This window comes from Diorhabda carinulata, chromosome 9 (assembly GCF_026250575.1).
Source record: "Diorhabda carinulata isolate Delta chromosome 9, icDioCari1.1, whole genome shotgun sequence".
Classification (NCBI taxonomy): domain Eukaryota; kingdom Metazoa; phylum Arthropoda; class Insecta; order Coleoptera; family Chrysomelidae; genus Diorhabda; species Diorhabda carinulata.
The window spans coordinates 12,302,760-12,327,219 of record NC_079468.1 but is presented as its reverse complement, the minus strand read 5'-3'; the positions used below and the strand labels follow the sequence as shown (position 1 = coordinate 12,327,219).

The 24,460-nt window shown below is 32.2% G+C and overlaps 1 protein-coding gene across 2 annotated transcripts in view; it reads left to right on the top strand.

Moving 5' to 3' along the window:
* LOC130898316 (protein yippee-like 2) overlaps positions 1 to 24,460 on the top strand; it is a 236,201-nt gene that overhangs the window by 63,928 nt on the left and 147,813 nt on the right. For both annotated transcript variants that reach the window (XM_057807527.1, XM_057807525.1), the window contains exon 2: positions 14,467 to 14,629. The gene's annotated coding sequence lies outside the window, so the exon portion shown is untranslated. The remainder of the gene's footprint in view (positions 1 to 14,466; positions 14,630 to 24,460) is intronic.

The window sequence follows — 24,460 nt, the reverse complement described above, 5'->3', positions numbered from 1 at the left end:
ATAGAGATAAGGATGGAACTAAATGGAAAAGGTAGATACGGAGATGAGAGTGACTGTGGGACTACAGCTTCGACAAAAATCCGAACACTGTTTGCTTTGTTGTATTCACGTGGAGTGCACCGTGTATCACGAGCACATCCGAGATAATTTGGGTTCTCGAAGGGAATGTTATATGAAGTATTTCCTGCAACCAGAGATCAAAGAAAACAAGTAGATAACCTATGTAATGAGAGATTATGTGACTATATTCCTTAATTAAAACTGCATGTTTCCATTTAACATTTTTCAAGGATAGCTAGATTTAAAAAAATAAATAAATAGCGCCGTCTAGCGTATACGTTATTCATTAGGTTTTTTCGAAATTATAACTCTTACATTGGTGGAAAGGAGCTCTCTTCAAAAAGACTCAGTTTGTATAGATAGGTTAAGTAGAACTGGATTTACAGGCGTTTTTTCATAATAAAGTTCCCGCTTCCCCCCACCTCTTATTTTAAAAGATATATTAAAACTTGTAAAATCAAATATATTTCTTGAAGAATAAGATAATCATAGTTTAAATGTATCTTAAGTAGGCAAAATTTGTAAATTATCCATTTTATAATTTTTGGTATTTAATTGCGCCCTCTAGCGTTGAACCACCTACAACTCTGTAAATAATTTCCAGGTTTTTCTCGAGGTCACTTTTGTTATAATTTTTTTTCCGAAGCTGTACTATAAACGGTTCCCGAGATATGGCCGAGAGCCATTCTTATTGGGACACCCGGTACACGCATTAGATGCCCAATAAACTAGTATTAAAATATTTCCACTTGTTGACTCATTATGTGAACATATACGTATCATATAGAAATTTATTCTAGTGTTCATCCTGAGAGTCTGTATAATAGTGAAAATTCGACTAACGCAATAACTGAAAAATGTGTTCTTATTACTAGACTCAAGAAGAAATATAACGTTAGACCATTTGTTTACTGGCTACCTCTTAGTAAAACTTTTACTAAGAACTCAAACACTTCATCAAAATCATCACAGCATCAAAATTAAATCCAATAAACGGGAACTTCCTCCCCTTTAATATTTGCAGATATACTTGTATAGTAGAAACTATTCAACATTCAGCGCCACTTGAACCTAAATAGGAGTTTTTCACGTTAACCAAAGAAAATAACGCATTTGTATTTGTCCCGTATAAATTTTTACGGTATTAAATTTGCCACGCCCCCAATCCCATAGTGGACACTGTTTACGTAAAATTTTTATTACGGTGTAAGTGAGACGATTTCGTAGATCCACTGTGAGGGTTATTCAGCAAAAAGTATCCAGTTGAGAAAGAAAACAACACCAATGTTAGTTGGTAGATCATCAGAAGAAGGCAAACACGCTGCCTCAAGTTTTTTTTCAGTTTTGGAAAGTTGACAAAACCCCAAAAATCTAGTAATAGGAATTTTAGGAGGTTTGCATATTAAAAAAAAATGATTCTAGACACGACAATTCTTATTCGTCATCAATAACAGCATAAGTATTGTCGCTATTTCGTACGACTCTTTGTAAACCCTGTAATGTTCCATACGACGTTTCTCTCAGTTGGTTGAGCATGTTCCATTTATTTAACCGCCTCCACCTTTACAATTCTTGTCCATCTTAACGTCACAAGAGTCAAGGAAGAACGAGTGGGGAGGATGAAGGAGGAGAATGAAGAACCGGTAGATTAGGCTGATGTATGTACTTGGGACAGACCCAGTACTTGGTCTATTACAAATCGAGTAATCGTCTTCCTTACAGGTTCACGTGATTTCTTCAGTCAACAATTAGTGTGGATTGGGAACCACAAATCTACTATAATTTTCCATTAAATCCTCTGTATTTAGTCAAATATATTTTTGAAAATTAATTTGTCATAATTGACATGAACTTTATAAATTTTATACTGAACAACTTCACCATTTTACTGAATAAATTATATTACATAAGAAAAATAAAAGGTAAGACTAAACTACCATTAATAAAAAAATTTAAATTGTTAAGAAAATTTTCATAGTAGCTAAGGACAGTATCTTTTCGGCACAGTAAGCTGTTACTCAATAATTGATTTTATATCTGAGTATGCATCAAACGTAGATCTTTTGTTCATTTTTTTCATGGAAACAGATTCACATAACTAATGTCTCCAGTTAGGTAAACTATTTAACAATTTCTATTTGAAAATTGAATTCAATGATTATATTTCCACACAGTTTTTGTATGTATGTTGTATTTATTGTTGTTCATAGTATAATTCATGTAATTTCAGAGTATAGCCAATGATGTGAATTTATTCATTTCAAATGCACAAATAGTACAGAAATAAACACTGTCTCTTACGTTTTTAATTTATGTACACAATACAATACACTTAACTAAAATTCTACAAAGTTCTAAAACAAAAGAAATAAATAATAGACTTTCATAGAAATTATTTGGAAGAAAAACTTTTAATAAACCGCCCGCTATAATAAACAGTTCTAAAAGGAAACATCAAAGGCGCTTTCGCCATTTATAAAAAAGGACGCCGCGCGAATTCGCCGAATTTTAAAATTCCATTTAGCTGGACGGAGCCTTTCTAAGATCCATTTCGCGAGCTTGTTCGTAACATTGAAAAATGAGTATTATACTGAAAAGTAAACTGTTCTTCAAAATTCTTTGGATATGTATGTACGGAATCATTCATTATGTTGAATTAAATTTTATGGAAATCATGTTAGAAATATGTTTCATGTTTCTGAATACAGATATTGACCCACTGCTTTTTTCATTATACCGTGTAATGTTTCTGGTTGAAGGCTGAGTATTTCGTGTCGAATATACTGCTTAAGCTATCTAATAATCTTTATTTTATTAAACTTTGTCTTTTGAATATCCACATAAAAATAGGCGCAGTTAAATCTGGAGAAAGACGTGACTAAAATTTTTTTGTCTGATTTCGAATCTCAAATGTTTGCCAAAAACTTCACACTGTTGGTCCATTGCTCTTATTGAAACCCCAAAATAGGATTCTGCTCTGCCATTTCTCGCAAGAAGTTTTTAGTAGCTCCGGAAATTTTTTCAATATAATTAGATTGGTGCAAATGAAGCTGGTATGTTGCCTTTCGATTTTCAGAGGTCTAAAATTGAATTATGTATGGATACATGTAAAATCTTACGCAATGATGTTCTGAAAATACTTAACGACGACGGGTTAAGACAGATGAAACACTTTTCTGCACAGTTCCCATTTATCTTCATTGATAATATTTCGATGTTCTATTAGAACAGTTACCCAGTACCTTTAAATGACTTCTATTCATAAAATGGAATCAAATCATGAATTAATATATTACCTAAAGGTACGCTCGTTAATATTAACGCGTTGTTTTGTACTGTATTTCCATAAATTTATTATAACCTACAAAAAAAAAGAAAACACCATATACCAAGAAATAAACATGTTGTTAGTGTTTAAAATTGGTAGGATTACTTTGGCCCACCCTGTATTTATTCAATAGTGGGATTGGTGACCTATTGTTTCCCCTACTTGCTGCAGTCGTAAAGTGTTCTCATCTCATTATAGAAACTTCTATAATCCGTTTAAGGTAGATTACTTTTCTCTGTTTCGGATTTTCCTAAATAACTATCAATTGGATTCCGCAGTGCAGTACTGAAAATGTATGTATTGTAGTTTGTTTCCCACCTATTGCTTATTTCAATTATAAAAACTTGTTCTGATTGTTACCAAATTAGAATTAGTAATCTCCTGGTTGTCTGCTTACGGTAAATGGGATATTACAGCTCTTCGTTCTGATATGATTAGGAACTGGAAATCAATATATTTTAGGTAGGCACGAAATCTAAACTAAAATATGAACAAATCATTCATAAATATCGATTCAAGATAAGCGTTTGATGGATGGATAAAAGCGAGATCCTACAGAAGGGCCAGCTCGATCACTGGACTTCACACTTATGATATTCCTTTCTGTGAGGGTAATAACATTCAAGGTTCTCTGTTAAACTTTTTGATAGTATACGAATTATTGATAAATACATACTAGGGTGGGCTAAAAAAATTCTGGTGAAGTTTGAGTTCTTAATTTCAATATTTAGAGGTGCTACATCGTGATATTTTATTTCCCATTTAGATTACACGATTTTTTTTTAATTTTAATGTATTTCAACGAATTATTGTGTAGTAAAAAGAAATAGATATTTTTGTAGGAGATTAAACGGCCTAAAAGTTCTGAAATAATTTTTGTTAATTGTTAAGTTACAATCTTTTATAGTTTTCTACAAAATAATGTCTTGAAAACAATAAACAACATACTTTATATGATTTTTCTCATTATTACTTATCTCAATGTAGTCGGAGATACTGTAATAGTTTTTTTGATACGATTATTTGTTTATTTTATTTAATTATTTGTTATTTAAAATCAGTTACATTGAAATCAGTTTTCAACGCTTTCGTTCGAATCATGCTATATAACATAAGTTATTCTCAATAAATTTGGGAAGTAAAAATGAGAGAATTCACGAAAACTATGTTGTTTTATGTTTTTGAGACATAAAACTATAAAACATTGTGAAAGTCATCATATATTATTTTAGGTTAAAATTTAACTGCGAATAACTTTTATCTTAGTTGACTTAGCGAAAAATTATTGCAGACCTTTTTTGTAGACCGTTTAATTTTCTAAAAAATATCAATTTCCTTTAACTATACAATAATTCGTTGAAATATATTAAAATTACAAAAAAAAATCTCGTATAATTTAAATGGAGAATCCTCTAAATCCTGTAAATATTTATATTATCAAACTTCTCCAGAATTTTTGTTATCTTGGATGATATTTTCGTAGTAGCTTGAAATTTTTTTGACCCACCCTAATGCATACAAAAGTTTACTAATAAGTTGTATTAGGTATTGTCAATAACTAGATGGGAAACATTTCAGATACGGTATGAATCCGTTCTTGAAACAATATTATTTAGTTTCATAAGTCACAACACTCTTTGAGGGTAACTACATAAGTTTTATAGTTGACCGACCCATCAATTCGATGTTTAAACTGTTCAAAACCGTTTTTGATTGAACTAATGTATGAAAGCTGGCATTGTCGTGGTATAGAATGATTCGTCTTCGGCGATTGGTTTCCCTGATTTTTTCTGACAATTGTGGCAAACAAATGCCGGTGTCTTTTGAAGTACCGCGATAGAATTTTTTCAGTATTTCAGCATTCACCAATCGGAACAAGCTCATTTTTGAACGATAGTCAAATTATGCTGTATCGAATGCGAAAAAATATTTTCGACAGCCAAATGTTCTTGCAATTTGAATGTATGCGATTGATACTAAAGCAAAAGTATGCCTCAATCCCTCGGTGTATCACATGACGATATTTCCTGGCACGACAAGTGATTTTGTACCTTCACGAAATTCATCCTGTAGTGAAGTACGACCACGATTGAATCCGGAAAATCGGCGAATCACGGTGGCCCCAGATGGTACTTTATCACCAAGAGTCGAAACAAGTTGATCGACACACTGTTGTTGTTGATCAAAATGTATGGTCCAAGTATCTGGAAACAGTTGGAATTTCTTGAACCGTCAGTTCATGAAGACTATAACTTGATTATCGAAAAGCATCATCAGACAGTATAATTGTGAGTATAACGTTACCTGTTATTGTAGCTTCCAAACTTTTATTTTGATCCTCTAAACTTTGCGTCAATTTACGGAGGTAGAGAGACCATTGTTTATCTTCATATTTTGTTAATTTAGACAATAATAACATAGTAGTATTTTCGGTAATGTAAATATTAAAGTATTCTCGGTAATAAACTTTATTATAATTTTTATCATGTTTGCTGTAGAAATTTAACGCGATATTTTTCTTTCTTTTAAATTATTTATGGAAAAACTTTATCGTGACTTGATGTTGTATGTAGTACATTTATAATTTATTTCAACAAAGTTCTGGGTTGTAACTTTTATTCTCTTTAAATATGCAAAAGCAATTTATCCATCAATGTATCCAATTTTATTGTATTAAGATCAATATAATTTGTATTTTTAGATATATTTTGTAGTCCAGTCACCAGACATTTTCTCGCGGAATTTTTATAAACAACTCATTATGTGAAAATTTGGATCTAGGTAGTATTCATAACCTTCAAAATCTAGGGATAGAAATTTTATTCCCATTTGTGATCGATACAATTCTAAAGGCCGCTTGACATGGTGCAAGACAACGTGCAAGAAATTGCATGCAATTCCTTGAAACTTTAAAATATTACATACACGAATATTGCATGTCGTTTGACATTATGCAAGTCTCTCATCACTGCATCATGGTTGCCACTAATCAAAATTTCAGTAAGTAAAAGTAAACAAATATCCTAACCTCAAACTTTATTTAATATTTTATGGCAGTATAAAATTTGAAATAATAAAGCTAATTAAAGTAAACAAGAAAAAAGTGGCCGGTGCATCACTGGCAATAGTTATATCTGCCATTTCCTTGCTTTTGGAGTCTGATGGACAGATTGGCTAGAGAATTAAACGAAACAAATATAGAAAAATCAGTTGAGTATGGATCAAGAAACATTTGAAAAACTCCTAATGAAAATAAAACGTAATATTAGTAGATTAGAAACTCATTTGAGCATGCTTTTGATCAATAAATATTGCGTGTGGCATTGCATTGCACGTTGTATTACATCATGTCAAGCGGCCTTAAGCAGTTCTTATTTAAAATTTTTCTTTAAAATTAAAACTTCAGAGTTATCAACCATCTAAAATCACATATTTTTAACCTTGTTCGAAAATAAGTAAAAAAATCTCACAGGCGGAAAATGTGGCTAATAAAAAACGAAGAGAATTATTTGTTCATGACCTCTCTAAACCCAATTAAGACTGACGATGACATATATTTTTGAAAGGCTTATTTAATGAATACAGGAAATGCTGTCTAAATATACGGGAACACCATATAATACGGCATACATCTCAGATTCGGCAAAAATTAATTTTTAAATAGGTACATACTCAAGTTCACTTTTTTAGTAGGTTCAATTTGATTGAAATATATAAACTGCTAATTTTGACAGGAACTACCTAACAAAATAATAAGAAGAATAAAATTAAAAGACAATAATAAAATGGGTAATTACCTTTTAGATCCACTGGCTATTGGGTTGATACCGAAGTAAACCGTTCATGTGTGAAAATTTCAAGCAGTTTCTGTTCCTCAAACACGTGCTTACACCTGACAAAAACCTATCGAAACCTGTACGTGTCGAGGGAGTAAATCGAACCGAACCGAATGGCACCGCATAGGTATAAAATACGCCTTATTACCCGTCGTAGGATGGTTATTTTTCGACAGAATTGAAAATGAAAACCTTTAGCTTAAATAATTTTTGGAGAAATCTCAAGTACATCAAAAGCACTTGTGCATCAAAATGGATTGATTTATAAAAAAATAAATCATTATTTTTTTTCTGAAAAAATAATAAAATAAATATAATTATACATTCGTCAATACCGCCGTAATTGAAATTAATCATAGCTCATATGCAACTAACTTTATTTAAGTGTTATTTATGATTTGATGCTATATTTAGAAAGACATATTTGATTAAAATATAAAGTTGATTTCCGTAATTTTGGGGGAAATGACGCAAATTATTTTCCTCAAATAGATAAAAAATATTCAGGGTGTAAAAAATGTTTCCAACATCAATTGTACTGTTTATTTTACCGAAATTTGTTGTATAATGAAATTTGAAGGAGATTAGGGAGCTCAAAGTCTTCTTTCGCGTAATAGTTAACTCTCATAGAGCACTTTGAGCTCACATAAAATGGCATCGAAGGTAGCAGGCCGAAATAAAGAAAACCAGAGAGACCATATATTAATAAACGAATAAACTACAACAGCAGTTCATGAGGAGAGGAACGTTCGGAAATATAAATGTAAAGAGCAGACCACTTCTCGTAGTAGCAAGAATAAAGCAAAAGAAAGTACAGAAACAAGAGAATACATATAGTTAAAGCAAATGAAATGATTTTAAAGAAATTTGAAAAAAACTGGCAAGAAAAGAATATGAAGCGACAGTAAAAAGAAAGTGCGACAGAAGATATAAAAGAATATTGGACAAAGATAAAAGATTATCTCATTGCGGCAGCACATAAGAAGCTACCTAAAAAAGGAACAAAGTAGTGAATATTGGAACGAGCAGTTTCAAAATGAATTCAAGAAAAAAAGTAGCAAATGATAAAGCAATGGTGACAAAAAACAAGAATATCAAGTGAAATTCAAAGAACTGAGAAAAGAATGCAAAAAAGAGTAGGAAGAGTTAAAAGAAGAGGGATAGAATATGAAATAATGAATGGGATAAAGAAAAAAATTTAAAACAAAAGAATTTTACAATAGAATGAGAATATAAAGAAACATACAAAAAGCGCGAGATATGAAAGGTAGCAGATAATGAAAAACAAGTTTGATGAAGCATGGACCGAGCATGTCGATTAACTATTAACAAATAACGAAGGAGAGCAAAAAGTGCAAGATGAAGAGTACGAACAAGAGAATGGGAAAGAAGAAATTGTTGAAGTACTAACAACAGAAAACATTATAGAAGCATTAAAAAAATTTAAAACCCGGAAAGTAGCAATACACCAAGACAAAATTAGTGCAGTATTATTAGAATGCAGAGAAGAAGTACTGTATAAAGAGTTATGTCAGTTGCTGTGGAAAATATGGAGAAAATATACCATTGGAGTGAAGCGAGTAATAATACCAAAAAATGAAATAGAAGGATATATTGAAAAATTATTAGGCTACTAAAGAACCAAACAAAATTTCAATGTCAAAATATTTTATTACTCACCATATTCTCCTCTTAACTGGATACATTCATTACAGCGAACCTGCAACGTCTCTACACATTTAAAAAAAGAATGTTTCTTCTTCTCTTAATAACTGAATTTCGCTAGGGGCCTCGCACAAAAATCCGCAGATTATTTTGCTTTGTGAAAAGATTTATCTGGTAAAAAAATTAAAGTTATCGCTTTCCCAATATTTTTGTTTCAATCTGTATTAAACATTTAAGTCTGTCAGTCTAAATATTCAAATTTCGTTGTATGGTTGGTTGGTACATTCGATGTGCGTCAATCAAATTTTAGCCGCTATAGCAATCAAGTGAAGGTACTCAGTAAACATCAAATGACAAACAAGAAGACTTCTTTATACATTGTAATTCAGTCTACGGAGACGATGGTCGGTAATCACAACAAATATTTTACTATATATATTTTAAATACCTAACACTAAATAAATGGATATATTTTTATAAAAAAAAAATTTTACACCATTTTCAACCTCAATATATTACTTGAAATTTGTCGGATTCTTGGGTTGACACATTGCTGTCGAAGCAACCTCAATTGCCATGCTCAAATGGTTACTGAATACTTTGAAGAGTTTGAAATCACAATCAGTTTTGTCTGCGTTCCAGCAATTGCAAGATGTTGCCACTTTCATAGGAGAGAATACATGATTAAAGTTCCAAATTTTTTATCTTTGACGTAACTTCCTACTACTGCTAATAATGTTTTGAACAATTTTCTTATAATTACTTAGAAAAATGTCGGCATTTGAACCTAATTTCATTGCAGCGAAGTAGTTGACACTATTTATCAATCTGTAACACCGTAATAAGAATCAATTGAAATTAAATTAAAAATGAAAAAATTATGTTTCTGTAAATTATTCATAAATTGAACTGAGTAAGACACAGCGAGAAATATAGAGAGGGGAAACATTAATAGCAGAGTTCAATGCACAGACATTTGATTGAATCCAACCGCAACAAAGGCAACTGGAGTTGTGTCAAAATATAATTAAATAGAAACAATAAACTTTGGTACTTTTAAATTTATTTGTTAAACTACTAATAACTAATTACAGGTGAACGAACTGATGAATTACATCCAAAAATTACAATTTAGATTATTTTGTCGAAACATGAAATAAATACTAATTTTATAAATAAAGTTATATATATTTGGCTTCTACGGGGCAAGTTTATTAGCTAAAGAGAATGAAGGTGCTACAAAAGAAGTGCATTGTTTTACGAAGTAGTCCATATCGCTAATGTAAACAAATCGATAAAGCTGTACCAACAGTATTCTTTTTTTTTTCGCCTGAGAAAGGTTAAGTACAGCAGAAGGACAAAGAAATACTGTGTAATTTCACGTGAAACGTGGAAAAACCAGATTTATTGAAATCTGTGAAGATAGTGAATATTTATAGCATGTGTTTTTGAGTGATCTGATCGTCGTTTAAGTGATATTACTAAAACGGTAGGAATTGATATTGATTTTCGATTACAATTTTAAAAAACAAAAATAAAGAGCCAAATTTATCCCTAAAATTCACACAATTTAGCAACAATCAGCTCACAAAAATACTTGTACTGATACTTTGAATGCCAATGAAAAGGCCCAATCTCAATTGAAGCGATAGTGATATATAAAATTAGGAATGAGATTTGAATTCCTTGAGTCAATTAAAGAGGAAACGGTACTTGTCATGAAAGATCTTTTAGCAAGCACTGCCCCTGTTCTGAGCACTGCAAAAAATTCGGGTTTGAATGATGTCGTCAGAATAATGCTTCGATATATGAAAAATGTTCTCTTACGACCCCTTGTTAAGTATATTTTATATATTATACATTAGAACATTATGAATGAATGATTACGTGTATTAACCTGTACAATTTAAAGATATCAAACATGAATTTTTCAATCGATTTTTTGACATTATTTATCTCTATAAAATTTATGGTTTAGATCGTTAAACATGCCGTGCATCAAGGGTAATCGAATCGCGACATCTCGGCACATTGTTCACTATCGAAGATTTCCGTTGGCCATATCGCTTCAAAAAACATATACCATCACTCAAAAAGTCGTGTGAGTGACACACAGATGGTACTGCAATTGTCAAATCCATATGACATGCATGAAGTACCAACTTTCAAAATACTATGTGTTAAATTTCATGACATTTCGATTGGTCGGAAAAAAGTGACAGCTATTTAAGTGAAACTACTTTCATTATGTTTCAAAACAGTGGGTTCAAAACTATTTCGTATGTTAATTTATCATTGCTTCTTGATGGAAACAAATACTGTACAAGTTCAGCAATCGCTTCAAAATTATTATCGAGACTCTGCTCCATTGAAAAGAACCATTTGGTATTGACTTGCTAAATTTGAACGGAGTGGTACACCCATGATTGTGGACGTTCTGGTCGTCTAAATGAGGTGGTTACTCCAGAAAACATCAAAAAAGTCCACAAATATCTAATGATAAATTGAAATTGCGTGAGATAGCTGAAGCTGTAAAGATATCTGAAGGCAGTGTACTCATAATTATATATGAACATTTGACCATGAGAAAGTTTTTCCAGATGAGTGCCGCGTTTACTCACAATCGATCAAAAAAAAATAACGTATTGATGATTCAGAGCAGGTTATGGCTTCAGTATTTTGAGATACGCATGAAATATTGTTCCAAAAGGGAGAGACAATCAATAGCGAATACTATATCGCTTGAATCGTTTGAATGCAAAACTCAAGGAAGAACGGCTTCATATGTCGAGGAAAACACCACTTTTTCACCAAGACAATGCACCGATTCACAAGTCGATGGCAACGATGGTTAAATTGAGCGAATTGTTTACGCATCCACCGTATAGTCCAAATCTGGCCCCCAGTGACTACTGGCTATTCGCTGATCTCAAAAAAATGCTCGCCGGTAAGAAATTCAGCTCAAATGAAGAAGCAATTGCTAAAACTGAAGCCTATTTTGAGGCAAAATAACTTCTTTTGCACGGCATCGAAAAGTTAGAGAAGCGTTGGAATGATTGTATTGCTCTTGAAGGTGATTACATTGATAAATAAAATCGATTTTTGGCCAGAAAAAATGTATTTTTATCAAGTTATTCAAACGACTTATTGAGTGATGTATTATATCGCTCCCCTCATTAGCAAGAAAGGTAGCTGAAATTCTCTGAAAACAATGACCACCGTAGGAACGCAGAAATTGGTAATTTTAGGTGTTTTTATTCGCAGCCAGATTTTAGTAATAAAATTGGGGGTTTGTAGAATGAAATACTGTCAAGATTCGTAGCACTAGATACAAAAATAACTATAACAGTGTTAGTCTCCTTATTTAATAACCACATCTCGTATTTCTTTTTTGTATTTTCATTTGCTTGTTTTATAATGTAATTTCACTTTGAGAAATTTTGAAACGATATTTACTCATACAAATTAAATTCAGTAACAATCTTTTCAAATAAATTAAACACGTCTATTATTTTCAATCAAGAATTGTTAATCAGCTTATCATATACTCTAAGCTGGCAATTTTACATGTATCATATTATACGAATGTTACTTACGTTGATTCTGACTAGGTCAGTTACCCTCAGAACTGCGTTGTCGTAAATTTATTTTAGCGATACTTGTGGAAACCGTTGGTAGCTATAGCCGATGGAGAGAGAGAGACAGAAGATGTTTAAAAATAGACGAACCGTGCTTTGGAATATAATTTGTGCAACGGGAAAACTCAATTTGATGGAAAAATCGAATATGCAATAACAACTTGAAATCACGAACGAGAAATATATAAACAAATAAGGGACAATTATTTTTCAATTTATTCAGAAAGAAATTATTCATGTCTATAATGACTACACTTGTTTTTTCACATATTTTTCTATTAAATTCATGCAAGCACAACGCCATTTGAAAAATTTGAATACTAGAATTATAACTCTTTTCGGTTTAACTCTTATTTTGAAAAATATTATATATGCAAAATATATCGTACACAATATATTTTGCAGAAATATTGATGACATATTATCTGCAATAGATCTATAGAAGTCTTCAACATTGCCCCTAAAATTAGAAACAATTTCTTTTAAATAGTATTAAAGTATCTTTTCCTTTGTAGTCGTCGCAGTCTAAAGATGAAATTGAACTGAATTATGCGTATAGCTCAATTAATTTTCATATACTACTTTCCTCTCTAATAGATGTTCAAAGACTTTTTTGTTTTATTGAATTTAATAATTATGGAGCAGGTCTCAAGCATATAAGTTATGAATATCAAATAAAATTCATTCTGTGATTATAACCGTAACCAAAAAAAGCCAAAGCTATTTTCTATTATTTGCTCATGACTTATAGTGCAAGGAAATAACAGCTAGAGCAGAAAGAACTGGATCGTTGCCCTGATGGAAAACATAATTTTGTCTTCCAAAAGTTGGGTCTTAGTAATCTGCATCTTAGAACTGTAAAAATTCAAAAGGCCATGAAAGTGATTCAACTTATCATTTGTTGTCGACTGTTTTTGATATTGAAAGCTGTCTTGGGCTCCGATCGTCTGAATTAAACTCAAAAAGTTGTGTGCGGAACAAACATTTATTTATTGCTTAATGTCTATGATAGTTTTGTCTAGTTGAAGAAACTTGAAAACATGTAATCTTAGTGGTCTAACCACTTACCTATATATATAACTAGTACGTCGACTAATTTAATCGTTTTCTATAATCAAAACAGCGAGTTTAACACGTGGTAGAGGGTGGTCATTTGATATTCAATATCTATTAAATGATGGTCATAAGACTTTTGAATCATTGTTTTCAGTTAATTGTAAAGAAAACAAAAATCATATGAAACCGAATGGGGTCTTTTGACAACCTACTAAGAGCTCATCATATAAGCATATTATGATTATTCAGAGCTACATCGACGCTCTAATTAGAATGAAAATTGGATGAGAAAGTGACAGAAAAATATGAAGGAAAAAGAGTATCTGGAGTACATGACAATACCCAAATGTACACGCAATCATGTTTTATACCAAATGAACTTATTGGAATATTACAAATTGGTGATAACAGCACCATCAGGAATATGCACTAATAAAATATTACTAAAACTATTAAAATGAATGAAAAAACAAGCATATGTTTCCGTTATCAAATTCAATCTGAGTATTTGCGAATAGTTCGTAAAACAACGCAATTCAGCGTCGTCAAGGTACTCGGTCATTTTCCAAGTAGCTATTCATAATGCATAAAGTTCGCATGAACAGTGAATGGCAGTGAATATCCTGGTCTTGATAACTACTCCATGTCAGAGTCAAAATATACCTTAACACGTCATCCACCAAGTGGAAGCAATTTTTAGCCTCATCATGTTTGCCGCATATTTCAGCCCGTAAGATGGAACCACGATTTATACCAAAAAACTTCCAATCTCTATTGTCTAAGCTACGTGTAAAAAATAACCTGCCATCCGGATTTCAAATTCGAAAATTTTGTCAGCAGTATAAGTAATTTCCTAAATATTTATTATTTAAACTTCTTGCAGATAATTCCAATGAGGAAGTGCACGTGACCATTCTAATCCTTAACCAAGTCTTCGAGTCTCCTATGGGTACTCTTACATGTTTAAGAGACTGACGCCACTGTTGTTCGCAGGTTTGCACTAACTGTGGCCACTTCTATAGCCGCCACCATTCGTGGATTTTTAGGTATGCTTATTACAATTCACTAACTATAACTAAAAGTACTAAACAAATAAATATATAGAAGCAGAAACTAAAATTTATAATTATTATATTGCGACCCAATCCATAATTGAATTAACATTTTTTGGTTTATTCAAGTAATTAGTTGGAATATCTTTGAATATAATCGAAAAATGTTTGATAAAAATGGACTATTTGAAAAAAATCTTTCAGTTTTATGCACGACACTGTAGATCCTGTTCAATTTAATCACGAATTCGAACTATTCATATAGATCACTCATTAAAAGTGAATTAGCAATAATTCTAGACAAATATTGGAACTTAATCTACATGATCAGTATTTGTACTATTTTATTCAGTAAGGCAAATTGGATTATCCACATTATCTATTCCTATATCATGGATTGTTGCCTGAAAAAATTACATTCCTTATAATCCTCTCATTGTTTTATAATTAGATATTGATGAATTAATCACAACAACGTAAACTAATATATTTTCAATACGCAATAAACGCTACGAGGATTGCTACATAAGTTTTGAGATGGACAAATGAAAACAAAAATTGATACTTAATTGGATATGGGTTTATTACTTTTTAAAATATGTTCCATTAATATCGATACACTTTTGCATGCGTTTTAACCAATTGTCGAAGCATGAATCGTTACTTCAGGTGTAGAAAAACGTTCACCTCGAGGAAATAAGAAGGAATCATTGGGAGCCAAAAACTATACGTCGGATGACCCATCAATTCAATGTTTTGATTGCACAAAATTGTTTTTGATTGAATCATTCTCCACCATTGTCATGTGGAAAGTGATTCGTCTGCGACATGTCCAGTTATTCTGAAAAACAGGCGAAGTGCGCGAACAATTTTTGTAGGATTTGGCTCATATTTAAAGACCCATACAGTCGACTATTGTTCAGTTTCGAGTTATAAGCTGAGATCCATGATTCGTCGGCTGTCACGATCTTATAGACGACTTTTGAAGCAGTGCGATTGAATAATGTTCGCAGCGCGATCATTAATCCCTGCTTTCTGGAAATTCTTTAGCATATGTACTACCCAACAAGTTACGATTTTTTCCACATGAAGATGATTATGTAAAATTGAACTGCAGGTGAACTCGGGCTTCATGAGCCAAGTTGAGTACGTCTTGCAAATATTGCTCGAGTTGAGATTATGCTGGACAACTCAGAAGAGCATCTGGTAGTATCGGTAAAACAGAATCAGGTCACCGATTTTTTATCTATGTCCTAAGCTGTCCAAGTTTCTGGTGAACTCTGGATCGCCTATAAGTCGAATGCTCTCTTCTGTATTGAGTCTAACATTCTCAGCGTATTCTTGGGGCCTTGTAGAGCATTAGAAGCGATTGCGGAGTATATAGCTTTTTAGTCTTAAAGAGGACAATTTTGTGTGAAGCTGTCTTAGCTAATTGGGTTACATAACTATATCAGGACATATTGCTCCCAACCTCCACATCCGACAAGCGAATTTGCGGGAATGGTGATCAAATCCTGAACTGCAGTGTAAAAATGCTGCATTAAACTCAATCAGATTGCTTCCAACCCACACCAGTGTGCTATCATCAGCGAAGCTATAGATCGAATTTGCAGTTTTGTTGAGTAAATCTTTGATGTACAGGAGAAAGAGTTGACAAGATCCATCCCTGGGAAACACCAGTGTTGACCTCGAACTTTTCTGAGGCGTGTCCATTGATAGCGACCTTAATTTATTTAGAAGATTGCTATACCAAACTTCGTTGGAAGCCTTCGATATGTCGATTGCTCTGGTTTTCCCATATTTTTCAATTGCTTCAGTCCATATGCTGGTGACATAGGCCAGATCCCCTGTTAATCAGTGTTTACGAAAGCCGTATTGATGGTCGCTGATTATGTTCTGCTGACTCAAGATATTTGAAGATTTGCTTTGTCTCTTTGTCTACCATGACACAAACCGGTTAATTGTAATAGAAATATTTTTCATTCCACCATTTTCATGTGTCGCTCATGATAACTGAAAGCTATTTCTAGATTGTATATTTTATAAATTAATTAAAATCATTCAATATCTCCGAAAAATAACTAAACGTTCTAATTGATTTTACACCTCTCTCCATGCAGCTAGAAACTGAATTATTCACTACATTCCCTACAAATAGAATATGAAAAATATTTGTACCAAATGAAAAATTTCAATTTGATATGTGATGAAATTCCTAATACAATACTTGTATGATATCTTATACTATATTTACTTATACTGTTATTGAAACTTTAATGCGAAATCAACTGAATGTTCGAATGTATATCCTGAGGGAATAGTTAGCGAGCGCCATTTGACCCATTTCAAAACTTCCATATGTTGGTTTCGTGATAAAATTGCACTAGAAAATATTCATGTTATAGAGATTATTTATATTTTCATAAGGAAATTGGTACGATTCAGATAGAATAAAATGTTACACAGCATTCATCTAAATTTACAAATAACTTTTTCTAAACTATATCTCAATCTTAAGTTGTTACGCCTAGCACTGCTTAAGGGTTGCCAGATCGTTTGTCAAATGCTGAAAAATGTGTGTTGTATGTATGTATGGATTTGAGGTCTGGTATACACTGCTATCCAAAAGATCTATTGTGTCACTTTTTCTTGCTGCGATACTGGAAAACCCAATGTTTACAGCTGATCCATGAATCCCACTCCTTTTAAAAAGTATAGAATGTGGGATGGCCTTAATTGCCAGAGATCTTCGTTTTCTATTTCATACACACCTAGGTGTTCTGAGTCCGAAGGGGTTGTCTGTCTGCCCCACAATATGTATTAAAACTGGGTACTCAATTTGGAAATAACCCTTTAATTATACAAATAAGACTAATGGAAGTGTGGTGTCGTGTAAAAGTGGAAACTGCAAGGCCAGAAAAACGACTTCTACAACTGAATCTACAGCTTTCACACATTTTTGCTCAAATTTATACCCAATCAATAGCACATAAGCTAGACGCATAATGAGAACTATAAGAAACTAATCACAGAGCTGAAAGCAGACAATGTAATGGACCAATCAAGTGATGCAACAGTAACAGAATATGGTTTTCTAATCAAATGGAAAAACCTGTACCGACTAAAGAAGGTTAGAAAGGAAGGGAACTCATTTAGGCAAAAGCAATCTGGTATGCGGGCCGCACAAAGATGTTGTCGGAAGACGTTAAAAGCAGTAGTGGCGCTTTATCAAAGTACAGCTTTTCGCAAAGCCTACCTTAAGAAGCCCGGCGGAAATGACGGCGATCCCCTACTAAAAATAAAACGCGTAGTTCGATTACTATCTTAACCGACAGTCAAGGCACTAGATTCCGTCAATTAAAGTTTGCATTGGATTATGTGTATGCTCCAAACAACAAACAACTTAGTTTAATCATGATTGCGAAAGTACCGACCTACGAGGATAATGAGGGCAACGCAAAGGTGTACTAAATGGTCAAACTGTACCAAAGTCATTCGTGCCCTTCTGTGGCGTTGAGAAAACAACCAGCAGCCTCCAAAAGAGGAGTGAAGTACAATTCCAGGTTATGGTAGAAAAGTTTAGCATACCAAACACATGTGAGTTGATTTATATTAGACCAATCGCCAACACTTAAAGAGAACCTGTTAGGTATAGACATACGGTCACATTTTTCTTAATTCTGATTATAGAGTATTGTAAGATCAGTGGGTACAAAAAATTTTTAAGTTTAACAGAAGATTTTGAAGTTCATAAACGTGCGGACTACAAGGTATAGAATGGTTACTGACATGGAACTATTTATAGGTTTTACTCGGTAAACTGATAGACTAGAAGAATATCTCTGCATAAAGGACCACAATAGATGTAAAAACGTAAATACGTAACTTAGTTGGAAGTTCCTTAGTGTTTCACACTTCGAGAGAATGTGGATAGAGGTTTCATCTTCTGTGCAACAAAATCTGCACACCGGATTATCTGCTAGGTCTATCGTCTTCAGGTGTTTATTGAGGCGAAAGTGCCCCGACAGAACTTCCGCTAGTATTCGTAGATTGTTCTTACTTAAGTTAATACATTCAGCAGATCTACTCGTTAAGCTAGTGTTATGGTGCCGAAAAATGAAGTTCTGCGGTTCATGTTTGTTTAACTAAAGGAAGTGCCGTTACTTTAGAATATCAATGTTAGAAGTACCAGTGACAGTTGCTTCAACAAAAAAGAAAATTTTCCGCCGGGATATGGCATGAAAAACAATGATTATGGGGCAATCTCGTTGAACTTGTACCATCTCGAGCGCATTTTCTGAGCCACATCTCCGCACATGATGAGTGTGGCATAATTTTTATAGCGTTCTGTCTACAATTGAGTGTTACGAAAATGCTGTAGCACTTTATATGTATTAAGCATTTATAATCATATCCCATAATTTCATGACAAAATTTTGTTCTCTATTGTACCATTTTCAAAAGCAGCAACTTAATTCTGTCATTATTGGCTCTTAGTTTACTGGACTGATTGACTAACCTCATAGGAAATTAATATACAATCATAGTTTTTCTTCTCAATATTCTCGATTGTACAAATAAAATGATCAATGCTGAATATAAACCGAATTATAGGTCATACTATGTCACAACTGAATGATTCAATAACGTTAATTCTATTTCTTATATCTTTTGATATGTTTATGTTTCTAAATTAGTTTTTTTAATAATTTTTTACTTTTCTTCATCAAAATTAATATTGAGACTGACAATTTGCAAATTAATAAAGACTGAAAGAAAAGTCGAAACGTCAATTATTTCCTTTTAAAACTAATTTTGAAACATAAGAGACCTAAAATCAAGAACATTTAGAAACATATATATGTTTCTAAATATATAAATATATATATATATAAATATATATATATATATATATATATATATATATATATATATATATATATATATTTCTAAATTAATTTTGTTTCATAAAAATATGATATTGACACTGATAATTTGCGTATTTATATTAATCAATAGCTTCATGAATATCAAAATAAGAATAAAATCAAAATAGAACTTTGTTCTAATAAGTAAAATCAATTTTTCTTTGGTCCTTACATCTCAAAATGTAGTCATAATCAATTAAATTATTTGTAGTTTTATTACAATTTACAAAATAGAGCTATAAATTTTACTTCAATTATTTAGGTCTTTTTTATCATTTATAGCTTTTTCGTTCTTATGAATCTGTACCATTTCTAAAAATTCTATTTTTCGTGTGCTAGATTCCTTTTCAAGTCAAAATAATATAATATAATATAATAACTTGAAGAAAAGTCGAAACGTCAAAGTTCACATTTTTTTAAAAATTATCAAAAAAAAACTAATTTTAAAACAGAAGAGACCTAAAATCAAGAACTTTTAGATATATATAAATATTGTAACGAAGTATTTGCTAGCTGGAGTATAAGCCTTTTTTATCTTATTGGGAACGTCGTAATGAAACACCAAAGTAGACTAACTATATATATTTTCAGAGCTTTCTAATACTTTGGTGTTTCATTGCCACGTTCCCAATAAGAAAACGCTTAAAAATTATTTTCACTTTATTAGTAGTTGTTAGTACAATTTGCAATTGTTTTATTTGTGCAAGTATTTAATTTTCTATTAATTGATGAAGTACATTAACTCGCTTTATTTCTTCCTTCTATTATTTCCAGTAAAATGATTATTTCAAAACCCTCCTAATTATGTCCTATGAAATGAAGCAACCTCCTGTATAAGTCGAATAAACGTTTAATACAGTTTGATATATTATAAGGGTCTACGACCAGTCTAGACTCTCAGTTCCTGTTGCTGCTACGAATTATAGAAAGTGCAGTCAACTCCATGGAAAATAAGTCTAGTGCCGCGTTTGACTGCTGTTGTTTTGTAAAATAATACTCGCTTTCGACTTTGGTCGCTGTCGCTATTTATTCAAAAGCGTTCAACGCCTTCTAGTTGCTAGGAAACATTTTTCTATTGATTTTTTTTTTCATTTCTCAAGAATATTCATAATATTTAACCATTCATCATTTCTTAATGCGTTTCATCATACTTGTTGACTTGGTGAAAGTATGTATATGAAATTGTAAAATCTATATATAGAGAAGTATGTTTATCATTCTTTCGCTGTTAATTGATTCAATTAATTAGGTTACTTTGTAAGATTTGAACAATAACTGTTCTTTATGTTCACATTCTAGTTTTTGCAATGATATATATACTTTATATGTTTAAGATTTGATAAATAATATTCGAAAACTTAACCAAAACATCATCCGTTTATTTAATAAAAGCATAAGTAAAATATTAACTTTTCGTAACATATTAGTTTGAAATAAGGATAATTTTCCTTTTTTGTTATACTTGCTTGTAACTTTTTGTGACCATCGCCTTGGCAAACAATTTGTTAATTGTTAACTACACGATGCAATTCTTTAATGGTTGATGTGATAATAAATTTGTTTGTAGGTCTGATTCCGAATCAGCTTAGGGACCGATAGTTTACACAGTTTCAAAATTGTCGCTCGCGGTTAGAGCAGTTCTAAACTTTTAGTAACAGTTCTCTGTTATCGATTCCGTCGATTAATTATATCGGATTAGCAGTTTTCGAGTATATTTTAAAGGACTAAAAGTTAGGTTAGGCTGTTCAACGTTTGCGGTAACTGTGAATAGGTTCGTAATCAAGCATGCGCATTTCAGCGATCTCAAATTCGTCACCAACTAAATCGAGAATCGATTCGAAATTCGAACCGCGGAAAAAACTATTGTAGCCCACGATGTTTTGAATTTTTTACTCCGTTTTTTGGCCGATCCAATATTACCGAATTTTCTTGCGTGTTCTTCGAATGCAATAAAAACAGTACTTGAATAGTATTAGAATATTCGATAACTGTGTTTATGGGCAAAAGACTAGTTACAGAGAAAAAAAATAACCTAAGTAATATCGTTATAATATTTATGCCACCCAGGTAGCTTAACGGAATTGAAATACGAGGGACACACTTTTCAGGAGCTTATAACATATTTACAATAACTTGTCACATAAGTTTGATTAGGTGGGCCAAAAAGTTCATAGTTTGGCGCTATTAGTATTAAATTCATATCATTTTGAATCCAAAGGAATTTCTTGTGTTCATAAAGTATTGCTTTTTAATAAAAAATTCTATGGAATCCAATACTTCAGCTTCAGCTGAGACCCTAAAAATATTAAAGGAACGTGCGGGACATATTGTGTACGAATATTTGGGTATGCGATAGTTATATTCAAAGTGGATGCTGCGGAAGCTCACAAATTGATTGATAATTGTGAAAAATGTTTGGAGCTGTTCTATTGCAATAAACCAGAATTTTCACGTCGATATATGACAAATGAGGAAACGTGTCTTTATCATTTCATACCGGAATTCAATCGTGATAAACCTCCAAAGCATTGAAAGACGCAAAAGTCAGTTGGTAATATTATGGCATCATTATTTCGAGATGCGCATGGTATAATATTAACTATTAGGGAAAAACCATAAATTGTGATTATTACGTAGCGTTATTGGAGCGTTTCAATGATAAAGTCGGGAAATGATGGACTCATTTGAAGAAGAAGGAAGTGCTATTTCATCAAAACAATGCACCTTGACACAAAACAATGAAAACTATGGTAAAATTGCATGACTTCAAATAGCTTCCGCAGTTTCATGCTCTCAGACGTCAAGAGGATGCTCACTGAACAGAAAATAGAAATTTTGTGTCGATGGAGAAGTTAGCCACGGAACTAAATCCTATTTTGAAGCTTAAGACAAATCGTACTATAGAAATGATATCGAAAAATTGTATTACTACTAGAATCGTTGCATCGAGGCCGTCCAACTAAATTGGTTAATAAAATCAAATTCTAAAAAAAAGAAAGATTTTTTCTTTGCTAACCTACGAACTTTTTAGTTTACATAAAGAAAACTATTCATTTTTTAGTAAAAAAATAATGTAAAGGAAAATTATATATTATTATCTGCGTCCCATAGAATGATTTGTAAGTGGTTTTTTGCGATGGCTATAAGAATACGAATGATGCTGAACGTCTGGATTCATCAGTTACTATAACTATTCTACAAATGGTTGATAATATCGAAGCCCTTCTAGTTAGCGATCGTCGAATGAAAGTACATGAAATAGCTAATAAAGTAAATATTTCAACCGCACGGGTATGCACTATTGTGCATGAAACATTACTTATAAAAAGCTGACTCAAAGATGGATGCCGCGAATGCGTAATGAAGATCAAGCTAATTCTTCGTAATAACGTCCCGTCGATTTTGATACAAAACTTAATAACGAAACCATTTTCACTTCTAAGCGACTTTCTGTGAGTACATAAGTAAGGACAATTCCTTGAAATGGGAGTTACATATTGCCGCCATCTAAAAAATTAAGTTTCTCCTGTTTTGCGCTGAGATCAGTTTCCAAAGAACTAAACTTATCCACCTCCTTAACAGTTTGTTATGCTCTCATTGAGTCGCATCTCCGATATGCCCTTCCCTTCTGGTGCGACTCAATTTGAACGAATCTTCAAACTACGAAAGAGAACTGTTAGATATTTACTCAGACTAAACAGCGGGGTCACTTCAGGGAGTTCTTTAAAAGATTATAAATTCTGACTCTTCCTTCCTTATTCATCTTTGAAACCGTTTACCTACTTCGTAAGCACGCTTCCCTAATTTCAGAAAGGTCGTTGCACGGGCGTCCACTTAGGAACACGCAGAGCACGATCTTTACCCACCTACTACACGTTTAGAATTAGTTAAGTGCTCAATATTTTACAACGCAAAAAAAGTGTACAATCATTTGTCAATTGAAATCAAATTGATATCATCTTTTCCCGCTTTCCGCAATAATATTTAATTCCGGGCATGCTGCATACTGGTTTAATTTTTGCTGTGAACTTATATACTAACTAGCTTTTATCGTCGGCTTCGCTCGCATTGAAGCCATTAAAGAAGGATATACATATAATTGAAAGCAAGAGTTATACTTTCTTATTTTACCTAAAAATTGCTTTGACTCATCTGTATTACTTAACAATTAAGTTTTTAAAGGCTCTTCTGGTTCACCAAGTAATGGAGGTGAAACAGCACATTGCAATAGTTTCATCTTTCAATTTGAAAGCATCGCAATAGACAAATAATTAATAGCATGTAACCACAGAAATGACACCTAACCTCAAAAATGCAATAGTCCTATACTGCAAATATAATGACTGAAAAAAAACAATAAATAAATAAAAATTCCAAACAGCTTGAACTATAGTCAATTGGATTGGATATTGACGTGACCAGTGGAATGGTATTACAGTACTCAGGGTTGGAACTTCATTATTGGAATGAAAACTAGATTTTGAGATTTTTGACAAAAAATTGTCTTATATTACGTGAAAAATATATATGTATTTTTTTTTTTCATAAAAAGTATCTTATGTTATTTCTAATACCTTCAAGAATAAGGATAGGTACAAAGTTTTATGATGATCGGTAAATAGTTTTCCCGTGAAAGCGTAAAAAACTAATTTACATATACATTTATGATATTACAAGTAGTAATAGGTATCTATTACTATTAATATTACCTATAATGTTGTTCTCATTGCATTTTTCTCCAATGAAGCATTTCTATCTCTCTGATTATTTAACCCAGTAGATACCCCTTCCATAATTTAGCTAACGCTACTCACTGTCATATCTATCGAAACTTTTGATAAGGTTTACGTTTTCCTTCTACTTGGCATCTTTAAGTTAACATAAAATAATCCCTTCT